A 12,090-nucleotide genomic window follows, 5' to 3' on the forward strand; every position below is an offset into this window, starting at 1 on the left:
GTGTGTGTGTGTGTGTTATTCCAGGAAACATGGACGATATCCTGCCTTTAGATGAACCCATTCCGAGAAAACACAAACTGTAAGGTTCAAGTGTGGACACTTTCCCAGAATCCTTTGCATTCAGAGGCACTCCAGAAATCTCTACCACAAGAGTGTGTTTGCACATGCTCACACGTGTATGTGGGTACTTATGACCACTCAGAGCAACAGAAACAAACTCTGGACATGAAGACCCAGAAAGGGCCCCTTGCTTATGTAGTGACAACAGATTATTGTCCAGTTGCTTAAGCTGCAAGACTATTTGGTACTGAGCTTTGTCGAAGGTGCCCTGAGCGGCCTGAGGGAGATAAGAGATGTGGTAGGAAGTTCTTCTCCAGCTTCCCTCAGCAGGCCATGAAGAAGGGCCAGTGAGAAACATGTCCAGGAACACACAGACAGCTAGGATGGGGACTCGCGAGGGCTTGCCTCTCCTGTTTCTTGTACTTTCCACTCTGTACGGATGATGACAATTAGACACTGGGGACAGTTTTTCCATGGTAGTCCTCTGTGTGGCCAAGGATCTTAGCTTTCTGACATGGCCACTTTCTAAATCTCCAAGACTGTTTCTCTCCTGCTCCCGAGGTCTCCATAAGTTACCCCCCAGTGAGAACCAGGAAGATGAAGCCCAAACACACCCGTGTGCCACTAGCCCATTGCCTGTGTCACCAACAAGGAGGCTGCCTTGACCCAATGGAAGAGGCTGACTTTAGTACCAACCCCCACCTCAGAAGTTGGCAACAGAAAGAGACTGCCACCCTCTGGCCTTTGGGGATGTCCCAGGTGCACATGGGTACTGAGAGAGAGGAAGGGCACACATGGTCTCCTGCGCACTCTCTTAAAATAAGCCCCGTGGAAGTAGGCTTGCAAAGCGGCAGGCCTGGGTCTGCAAAAAATAGAACACCATGCAGCTGCACCCTTTGGAACTTGGGGGGAAAACACATATTATTTACCAGACAATAATAGATACCAGAGAATAATAATGATTATTATAGTGTTTGGGATGGCAAACGCTGTACTTAAGGTTCCAGAATGGCTCTCATTATAAGCCCGATTTCCCAGTCTCTTATGAAAGCCTAGACATTTTCTCCACATAGGCTGGTGCTGGGCATATTTGGTACTTGTCCAATGGTGATTTGAATACAAAGACACTTATTTGAGAGATATTCCTCACACTCCCCCCCCACTTTGGGTTGTGATTGCATTAAAGAAAAACACTATATACATCATAGAACAAACAGTTACAGCAATTAAAAATGGTGGTGTCTCCCAGTCACTAGAAGGAAATGCTAAAACCCCTCAGTTTTTCTTTTCCCTTTAAAAGAAAGAATTTGGACACTCCCCCGCCTCCAACCTTGCTTCTCAACTCCAAGATGTGGCCACTCTTGGTCCCAGGCCCAAAGGTGGGGATATTTCCCCTCCTCCTCAGCAGCCCGGGGGCTGTGCTTGACAGAACAAAAGATGTGTCCCCAGAGGAAGTGGTCCTGTGTCTTCTAATCTGCTTTCCATTGTTCAGCTCTTCTGCATTCTCCTGTGGCTTCTGATGTGCCCCTCTATCTTGATGGTTTTGTTCTGGGGTCTCCTCCTCCAGGCAGAAAGGAGGGCTGGAGGAGGCGAACTCTGCATTCATAGATAAACAGCCCCACATCCAAAGCTGCCTGTGCAGAATGAAAAGACTTCCATGGCCTGGTAATTCCACCCCCGTCGCATATTTGTGGCCTTTTGCATTTTCACTTTGGTTATTTAATATACATATTGAATGCACACGGCTCTGGTGATTTAATATGATTTGGGGAACTCAGGCATTTCCTGCCGTGCACACTGAGAATTTCAAACCTTGTTTTTGGCTGATGATTATTATCATTGCCATTAACACCAGGATTTGGACAGCAGGGTTCAAAGCGGGGCTGCTGCTGAGTCTTCCCAGCAGGCAGCTGACCTCCCGCTCTCAAGCTAAAACCCTGGTTCCGCACACCACACCCTGAGTGGATCTCTCGGGCTCTGCAGCCGCCATTTCTCCTTCTATAAAGTGGAATTGTCATGTTTTATCTCTGCGGGCTCCCTTTGACTCCTAAATTGTATCACCTGTGTGAAATTATTGGCTCATTATTCTGAGAGTCATCCCAGTGGTTGTAAAGATGTTTGTGTGTCTTGCGTTAGTCACCACTTCACGTTTGCCAAATTTTAGCCTTTCGTGTTTCTGACAACCACATTTATTGGCAGAGGGACTCTCTTTGGGGACAGAGTGGAAGACAGCTGCTTAACTCATCCATTTAACAAGACATGTGGAACACCGATGACCAGCCAGCCAACTAATGTAGAGGAAAGAGGTGGACAGGCCGGGCCCTCGGGGGTGTCACAGTTTTCAGGGAAGGCTTCTATATGGCTGTGTTTTTGGGAACACCTGACTTTTCCAAAGGCCCTGCTTCATATGAAGGGCCCGGCAGCAAGCAACAGAAGGCCATAAGGTAGCAGAGGAGTGTGTGGTGAACGTGGGGTTGCCATTCCCCAGAACTAGTTTGAAAGTTCGGTTTGGGCTCTCTGGCCATGTTCGCCAGGCATGTGGAACTTGGTGTCTGTGCATCTTGTGCTCCCGTGTTGCTTGGATGCAAGGAGCTCTGGTGGCTTACCTTTGACAGGTCAGACCCACAGATGGGTAAGCTATTTCCTCCAGCTTAGTTACCTCCATAGGCAATTCTGAAGCGAGAGGTATGTGAATGTGTGCATGCATGTGTGCGTGTGTGCATGCTTATGTTGTACGTGTGTGTGTTTTCCATCAGTATACTTTTATTTACTAATATGGACTCCTTGAGACCTCAGTCCTTAAACACCAGAGTTAATATGTAAAGGGTCGCAATGAGGTCTGCAGATCTGGGGCCTCTCTATGACTTTGCCCGGTTTTTGGAGTGACCCGACGGGACTCCACAGACCTTCTGCTGGTTAATCATGTCATTTGGAGGCTGGTTGCGAAGGATGCTGTGGTCTTCGGGGATGGGCGTGGTCCATCACGCTCAGTATGGTTTTCCAAAGAGGGCTCGAGTTTCAGTTGCTCACACAAAGCTGGCAGGGCTGATCCCGAGCAGACTGAATGAAACTCTCTGAAATCATGCTGCTGGGACTCCGCTTTGGGGGAACTGGGGCTGGGAGCTGCAGCTCTCTCCTGGCTGGTTCTCTGCAGCAAGTCAGGGTGGGAGGAGGCGGGTGGGTGGGGAGAGATTTGGTCCAGTGTGTTCTCACGGCTCCTTCTCATCTTTTCCCAGGAACACTTGCTCCCAGGGTACCTTGCATGGAGAGAGGGCGTGGAACGAATCATGTCATGCCATCCAATGACACCAGCTGGTCAGCTCACCACCCCCCTCTGGCTAAAGTTCAAGCTTCCTGCCATTAAACATCTTGGAGGAAGCAGCCCTCCCTGGTGGCCTCTAGGCCAGAGAAGCCAACATGTCTTGGACCCACCGAGCTCAGGGCCCAGAATTCCTGCTCCCTCCGTCTCTGCTTCTCCCCAGAGGAACTTAGGGATTTCGCTGGTTGAAAATAAACAAACAAACAAACAAACAACCACCCACACGCCACAAGGACCAATGTAGGTATTCTCACCCCATCTTCAAGGCTGTACGGCTGAGGCCGTAAGATGTTAGGGACTGGAAAACAAGAGTCTTTTTTAAATCTTTTTAAGAACTGCTGTGGTTTGCTGCTACAATGAGAATTGTGATTTGCTTTTATGGTTTAGGAACAGAACTGTTCACGTTTTTTGGTGAGGAGAAGGGATGGTGCTGGAGTCCCAAAGCTTCAGATTCATCTGCCCCAGCCCACGATGCACTTTTAAATGAAGAGGTAGAATATTTTATTGGCTAATATACTTTTCATGTTATTTTTTACAAAGGACACCTTTATCCTTTTTGATGCCATATTTTCAGTGTTACGCTTTTATGGCTTTTAATTTTCAACCCACCAGATGTAAGAAGCAGCATGGATAGTTTATACTGTGGTTTTACAGAGACCGAATGCCAAGAGAACTCGGCAAATGTTTCTTCTTCTCAGCTTTCTCTTGAAATGCCCCTAAATAGCGCCCCATTTGGGAACAGAGAGTGAGTGTCGAACTGAAGACCAAAATGCCCTCAAGGTGAAATATAATCCGAGGGGGGGGGGATATTTGCTGGGCGTCAGGAGAGACGCGGATGAAATTTCAGCCCTGATGGTTTTCGGAGATCCAGGAAGTCAGTGAGACAATCTCTCCATACGCAGAGCCCTTTCGTGATAATTAGAATGGTATGGGCGAACCAATGAAAACAAGAGGAAAGTGAGAAAGATCGCCCAGGATCCTGTTTCACTGTTTGCTTTCTCCTGTCATGCTTAAGAGAAATGTGCAATTCGATCCTCAATCAGCGGGTGGAGGATAACAGGGTAGATTTACTTGTGTGCACTTGTACAGTTGTAGCTGCGAGTCCAGAGTCCTCTAGAACATGTGTGCTGGCCCTGAGTCGGTGAGACAGTCGTGGAGTGCCCCAGTCTGACGAGAAAAAGGAAAAGAAAAAAAAAATTTCAAAAAAAAGAGAGAAGAAAACCTTTAAAAAAAAATCAAATCAAATCACCTTGTGATTCAGTGTATCTGTTTACTAACTCAAATAAAAGCAATTGTTCCCTCCGGAGGGGTCCAGGTGCCCCACCCCTCCAGGCCGTGGAGCCTCAGCGGGAGGATGGCGGTCATGGTGGGAGGGGAAGCAGGGCTGGCGTCACCGGGTGCAGCACTGGGGCGGCGGCCGCGTGTACATACTGTATTTCTATACCCTCCTTTGTACAGTCGAGTCAGGCTACTGTCTTATAGGTGCTCCTTATTTATTAGAGCCGTGAGAGCTTGGGGGACACATCTGGCGAGCAAGCTCGCTTTTTAAACACGGAATTGGGGGTGGGGAGGGGGGGAGGGAGGCGGGAGGGAGGTAGCGCTCTCAAGCCCAGGGAGAGATTTATAAAAGGGAATGGAAAAACTTCCAACAGCAAATTAAAGCAGCCAACAGCCCACCACCAAACCCACCTGTGAGGAGGCCGCAGCCCCGCTGGGTGCTCCTTTTCCTGCGGTGTCAGATTCGTCAACGAAATAAATCTCTGAGAAACGACGACGCACTTCCATGTGCTTATTTGCCTTCTCTCATTATTATGATCATTGTTGGTGTTTGCCTCGCCACAGAAAGTATTTCTTCTTGCCCCCTCAGTCCCTGGGAACAGTGTTTAAAATAAGACGATCAAGGGAGGGGCCGCATGGTTCTGTCTAAGGCTCTAAGAACCTTGCATCTCTGTGGCCCACAGCCCACACTGCCATTTCAGGGCCAGCTACCCACTGGTGTGTGCACAGTGAGTTCCGGGTCCTGCGTATTCAGTTGTCCGTGTCCCTAAGTCCTGGCCTCAGTTCTGAGACACTGAATCTGAGATTCAAGCGGTGTCATGTGATGGGCACGAGCACTTGGCGTGGGTTCCACTCACTCCACCACCCGTCTCCTCCATTTGACCCCACCTTGCCCCTCACTCCACGGATTCCTGGGGCCTTTGTTTGCAGTCTTGCACAGGTGGAATAGGTTCATCTGAAAACACCCGAGTTCAGCACCAGGATATCCCTAAGGTAAAACAGGCACCAGTTGTGGTAAGCAGTGTAAACTGAGTCCAGGCTTCAGATTCTGTGTGTGAAAACAACACAGCTTCGAACTTAGAAAAGCAACTGGGTGTCCATAATCCCAGAGTGTGTCAGATGACAGAGTGTGTCAGAAACAAATGTTCATTAAAATGCTAGTCAACAAGGCCAGCTCTTGGAGCCTAGGAGGCTGGTTTTCTGCCTCTTCCAGGGCCTGGAAAGTGCTTGCAGGCTTCCAGTTGAAGGCTGCATTTATGGAAGTGACTCCATGTGAACTCGACAGTGGCAGGCCTAGTGAGGATAAAGACATGTCAAGACCCAGGGCACTTTGTGTGGCTGTCTGGGTCAAAGTCCCCGATAGCATTATTCATCTAGACTTGGCCGTAGAGACAAGCATCCAGGATATTGATCTTGCTTTTGTCTGCCGTCCAAGATTGTCGAGCAAACATTTTGACCCTCCTGGAAACAAAAGGTACCTTTGTTCCCACAGGAAGAGTCTGTGGCATCTCATCAGCCACCGGTGCCCTTTTCCTTCCCCTCCTCCCTCCTGATCCTGGTGTTCTCTGAATGTATCCCTCTCCCGGGCTGTCAGAACCACATACAAAGAGAAATAGAACAGTTATGGAAGCATGAAGCAGCGTGTGTTAAACACATTCATAGCAACCAGGGAGGAAAAGCCTGTTTTCCTTTCTCTTGCAAAGGAGCAAGAGCTCCAAGTGTTTAGTTACCATTCAAGGTCACACAACTGGCCAATTGCAAGCCTTGCTAGACCTGGATCTGACCTGGGGGAGGTGGCTGACATTCTCAGAAAGAAGCACTTTAAGTTTGGAGCAGTGAGTAGCGGTGAGAGGTGGCGCACGCCTTTAATCCCAGCAGAGGCAGGCAGATCTCTGTGAGTTCAAGGTCAGCCTGGTCTACACAGTGTGTTCTAGGCCAGCAAGGGCTATGTAGAGAGACACTGTCATAAAAAAGAAAGAAAGAAAAGGAAAATACAGTAGTGGTTCAGTGGTTTCTGGAAGTGGCCTTTGTTCTCGACTAGCGCTGCTCAACCTGTGGCTTGCGACCCTTTGTAGGTCAGGGCTTTTGCAGGGGTCACCCAAGACCATCAGAAAGCACAGATATTTATATCACAATTTAACACAGGAAGAAAATTGTAGTTATGAAGTAGCAATGAACATTTTATGGTTGGGAGTCAGCACTCCATGAGGAACCGTATAAGAGGCTCAGCACAAAGAAGGTCGAGAACCACTGTTTTAGACTAAACTGTGGGGTGAGTGTCGGAAGGTATAGTCTATGGCACCTTACTGGAAGTGAGGCCGCCCTGAGTCCATTCTGTTCTGAGAAGTGCATCAGGCTGTCTTGTTCCTCAAAGTTGTCAAATCCCATGCAACACACTGTTCATGCCTCATGCCTCAGGCAGACTAGAGAAGGATGAAGCTCACAGGCTTTGTCCCAGTGGCTTCTCAGTCTTACCAAGAGGAGAGGACTGGGAACAAGATGGACCATTTCTTGGTCTCAAGACCTTGCTTGGATGTTTCCTGGGGTTTATGTAGTTGGACCTCTGGACCCTGCAATGGCAGCTTTAAAAGCCACCTTTCCTCACAGTCCTTGCTATGCAAGTCCAGCTGGAGCTGTAAGCAGGCACTAGACGTCAGAGTCACAGGTCCAGCCGAGGCCTAGAAGCCTCCCAGCTCTACAGACTCCCTCCCCATGGCCAACCTCACCTACAGCTTGTGTCTGAATTGGGAGCACTGCTCTCTCCACGTCCTGTGCCTCAGCTTCCAAAGGCTTTCCTTTCTCCCCCTTGGTAATTCCCACAGCCTCTGCTCAGAGCTTTCCTGCCTCCTCCCCACCAAGTTGACCTATGTGCCCATGCAGGCCATACTGCCTGTTCAGCCAAGCTTCTCCATGTCCTTTCTAATAGGGAGTCTTTGAGAGTGGGGATCAAGTCTAATGGGCCTCATTTGTTAGTCTCAGTACATGGGAAATCATCATTATTGTAAATATCTATAACTCACTGCTTTCAAGGCTCTTTCCATAGCCAGCTCTTTACAGACAAGCCTGACCCCCTCAGGTACAATAGGTGGCTTTCCTCCAGGGCTCTGTGCCTCCCATCTAAAGGGACTGAGGTCACTTCTGGTGATCTCAACTCGACAGTCCTACCATGTCCTCTGGGCTCCTCAGAGGCAGGTTCTGTGGCTCACCTCACTCTGTATCTGGAAGAATTGCTGAGCACCTTGAGACTAGAAGGTGCTGGCTGAGTAGAAGCCCTCTGATCCTGCCAACCAATGCCAGAAGATGGTGGGCAGTGGAGTCCTCTAAGCAGAGGTGTGTGCAGCAAGTGCTGGAGACCAGTGCTTCCTCTTGTCTTCCGGTTCCAGTGCAGAAGAGGGCACAGTTGCTGCCCTGTGTGCAGAAGTCATGGTTACCACTCCTGTGTACAGAAGAGGGGATGGTTTCTGCCTCTGTGCTCCTGTGCTGAACACTAAGTTGAGGTCACAGAACAGTAACGTTTCATCCAGAAGATCCTTAGTAATAAGATCATGCCTTGGTTGTTATGTTCATTTGCAGATGGTCAGTTAGACTACAAACCCCAAAAGGGACTCTTATTCTGTTACCCAACAAGCAGTTGCCACACATGACACCCACCTAGTGAAGGAAGAACCTTGCTGGGGAAAATAGCTCATCCATTGGGGATTTACTCCACAGAGAGCAGTGTGATAGGGGCTTCATTCACATTCGCATTACCTGTGAGCATCAGCATCACCATCACCATCATCATCACCACCATCACCATCCTCATCACTACCATTACCCCCCAGTATCACCATCAGCATCATCATCATCTTCATCACCACCACTAACCCCCCCCCCCCAGTATCACCATCAGCATCATCACCATCCCCACACCACAGCTAAAGAAACAAGCACACAGATGAAGGGATTTTCCCACCAAGGCACAACCCAGCAGGGGCTCCAGTGTTGAACAGATTTAGTCAGCCTGAGGTACTTGGTAATTATAATCAAAGAGTTCAGATCATCTCCATGGTGCCTACACCATGCGCATAAGATATAAAGGTGTCAAAGGACCTTCATTGTGTCTGAGGAGAAAAGAAAACATATCTACTTTCTCTGGCACCTAGTTCCAAACAAGACCAAGTATATGGCTATCCCAGGTAATGTCTGTGGGACATTGAGGTGTGTGCATTAGGGCTCTACCAGCAACTCAGAGAACAGAATGAGAAATGAGGGCCGCTTTGTTACCCACGTTACATTTCCTGGGACAGGAAGAACAGGCTACCTGGGAATGGAGACTCTTAATTTTTCACTGTTCTATTTTTTGTTTGTTTTTTTTTTTTTTAACTTCAAACTAGGGTTTCTTCCACGGCACATAACTATTGGGTGAAAGACTGTTAAAGACGAGCCAGGAGGGCAGCATCACAATGGGGCTATGGCCTGGCTTACCAGGCAATGGAGAAACTGGACAGGCAGACAAATGTTAAGATTTCTGTGTGCCAGACACTACCATGGTCATGGGGACCCACTCGGGCAGTTCTCAGTGTGAGCCTACTTTCTGGGTAAGGAAAATACAACCCAGGCAGGGTCAGAGACAGCTGAGACCAGAACCCTGTGCCCCAAGCGGAGTGCTCTTTTGAAGGCTGTAGAAGTACTACATGGGTCACTCAGTTTGCGCGGATCCAGCCAGAGGGATCTGTATTTGGTGATTGCAGCCAGTGCTAAGACAATGGAGGAGGCTCTCCCTTCCTCATGCACAGATCTGAGTCTCACTAGCAGGCAATGACGTCTCCAAGAATCAGTGGTCACTACTTTCAATTTTAAAGAGCATAGGTGCCAAGCTTGCTAAGTGCTTCAGCATTGCCGGGCCTGTGAGGTAGGTACACTCATCCACATTTCACAGGCAAGGAAGGCAAGCACACAGAGACTAGCTGCAGAGCCTAGAACCACGTTCAGGCAGCCGAACACCTCATCCTACCCAGAGTGCTTGCACTGGGCCATCCTTCCGTGGAAGGGAGAATTTCTGCATACACGAGCGTTTGTGTGACCAGGTCCTCTGACAGCATCCCATTCACAAATGCCGTCTCATTTCCGAGGATGATGCGGGTGCCAATCTTGGAAGCTGACACAGAGGATGCAAAAGTAATTCCTTATCCCCTGGGTGATAGAAAGGGCCAAATACCTCCATCTCTTTGCCTGTGGAGCCTCCGGCAAATTCTTATCTTGAATGAGGGGTCTGCTTTGCGGACGTCACCAGTTTCTGAAGCCAGTACGTAAGAGTGCTCCCGAGGACTCTCTTGTAGCTCTCTGCGGTGCTGATTTCCCCTCCCGGCCTTCCTGCAGCCGGCCCGGGAGCACAAAGCGTGTGTCTATTGTGTGTCAACTGGCGCATTTGGTAGGCAGGCAGGCAGGCTCCTGGCCCCTCTGCCTGCCACCCACAGTCTGAGCAATGAACTGGATCCCAGCAGTCTTTTCTGTCCTATTACTGTGGAATCCCCTGTTCTTGGCTTCCTTCTGGACCTCCCGGGGTTGGGAAGTCCAGGTGTTTTGAGCAGCAGGTGGGGTCCCCTGTCGCAAGGCCAACTCACAGAGGACACAGGAAGAGCACTATGAGCTTCGGCTGCCAGAAGGCACAGGATTTTGAGGATAAAAGGAAAAAAAAGATCTTAAACTGGTTCCCTTCTCCCGTCTCTCAGGTTGTTTGAATGCTCCACATAAAATCATTTCTTACTTCTGGTGTTAGAAATGCTTTTTAGGAAAGGCTAGGTTTGTGGGTGAACCAGCTCTGGAAACATGCCTTTGACCAGCATACAGCGAGAGGAAAGTATGGCAAGCAGAGCAGGACAACCTCAGAATTGTGTGAGCTCTCTCCCTGCTTCCTACGCTCAGTTACACAAGAAGAATGGACTATCAAAAAGCAAAAATGATGAAAACAAGTATAGTACGGGAAAAAAGAGTTTTCTGAACTGGCAGGGCCCAGTGGGAGCCCCTTTACCAACGCACTCTTGAGCACCCCAGATCCAGAGCCCCAACCTCCCGTTTTCACCGCGTGTAACCATCACAGGCTGGGGCTGAATCAGAGCTCAGGTCTAAGGCCAGGAATGCAATTAGATACTTTTATACATATTGATCCTTCAAAAAAGTTTGTTTTCATGGAACTTTAATTCACCCCCCTCCCCCGTCTAGCCCCCACCGCCGTCTCTTTTAGCTTTTGAACCTAACTGCTGCCCGTTTTTAGCCCGTTCTTTGTGAAACGCTAATCCAGCCCAGGGTTTTCGTTTTCCGGCTGTTACTTTTCAGAAATTGTATATCTGCATAGCAACCCCGCGAGAGCCGCCTCTGTCACGGTATCACATGTCAGGAAGATGAAAAGGGCTCCAAATCCAAGCTCTCCACAAACTTGGCCCTCCAGTGGGCAGGCAGGGCGCCTTGGCCTGCACATAAATGGCAGCAGAGACATGGCAGGGACAGAGAGGTGCAAACTTTTATCTTGTTGATGACAGCAAGCGACACATGACCTCAGCTCACTCGGTGGGGACGATCAGACCAGAAACAAAGGCCGTATTTTTCTCTACCCTCGTCCTTGCTGTCAGCTTCCAAGTGCAACCTGAGCCTGGATTCCGAACCCAGTGTCCAGATTAGGGATTGTTGACTCAGATTTAGCGGTGAAACGTGAGCCGGGCCTCTGCTGATGGCAGGCCTTGAAGGAGCAAGTTTACTTAAGCCAAGAGGGAGATTGTATGTCAGGGAGCCTGGTTTTTCTTTATCACAAACTTCCTGGTCTGCCTCTACTTTAATAGTTTCCACCACCAGAGAGAGAGAGAGAGAGAGAGAGAGAGAGAGAGACCCCTCTTAGTTCTGTCTCTTCCATGTCATAAATCAGGACATTAACAAGTGTGGCTGGCCTTTGCCACACAGAGCTTTCTTTGCTCCCTTCTGGTGGGCAGCACTTAGTAACCAGCACAGAGCCCTGAGGATGAAAAATGACTTTGACCTCACCATCTCGAGCCAGTTTCCCAACACCCAGGCCGATGCCGGTTACAAACTCGCCTTTCGAGTCATTAGGAGAAATCATTACATCGCTTCCCCGTCGCTGTCTCTCTCCCTTTTGACTTTGGCATCCTCTTAGCTTTTCCTTGGCTTCTGATTTCAGCCCTCGTTTAGATTCTCTGCGCCTTCGGTAATTTATGTGCAAGATATTTTCCCAACCTCCAAATGTTTTTCCATTTGGCAAAGTGTGTCCTGAAGCCTCCACACAATGTAACTGTAGAGTTCATTTATGCTAGAAAACATAAGCCCGGTTGATGGAAAAGCCTGAGCAGCCAACAGCCATGACCCTGCGGCCCAGGCTGTCACAGACTGATCCTCCAGGCCACGGGGGTGGGGGGTGGGGTGCACGACCCGGGGGGGGGGGG

The 12,090-nt window shown here is 49.2% G+C and overlaps 1 protein-coding gene across 2 annotated transcripts in view; it reads left to right on the forward strand.

Moving 5' to 3' along the window:
* The window catches only part of Sobp (sine oculis binding protein homolog), a 162,961-nt gene extending 159,529 nt beyond the window's left edge, over positions 1-3,432 (forward strand). For both annotated transcript variants that reach the window (XM_050120562.1, XM_050120563.1), the window contains one exon: positions 3,297-3,432. The gene's annotated coding sequence lies outside the window, so the exon portion shown is untranslated. The remainder of the gene's footprint in view (positions 1-3,296) is intronic.
* Positions 3,433-12,090: the final 8,658 nt, after the last annotated feature.

Source organism: Alexandromys fortis, unplaced genomic scaffold, assembly GCF_014885135.2.
Source record: "Alexandromys fortis isolate MF-2015 unplaced genomic scaffold, M_Fortis_MF-2015_v1.1 scaffold_175, whole genome shotgun sequence".
Lineage (NCBI taxonomy): Eukaryota > Metazoa > Chordata > Mammalia > Rodentia > Cricetidae > Alexandromys > Alexandromys fortis.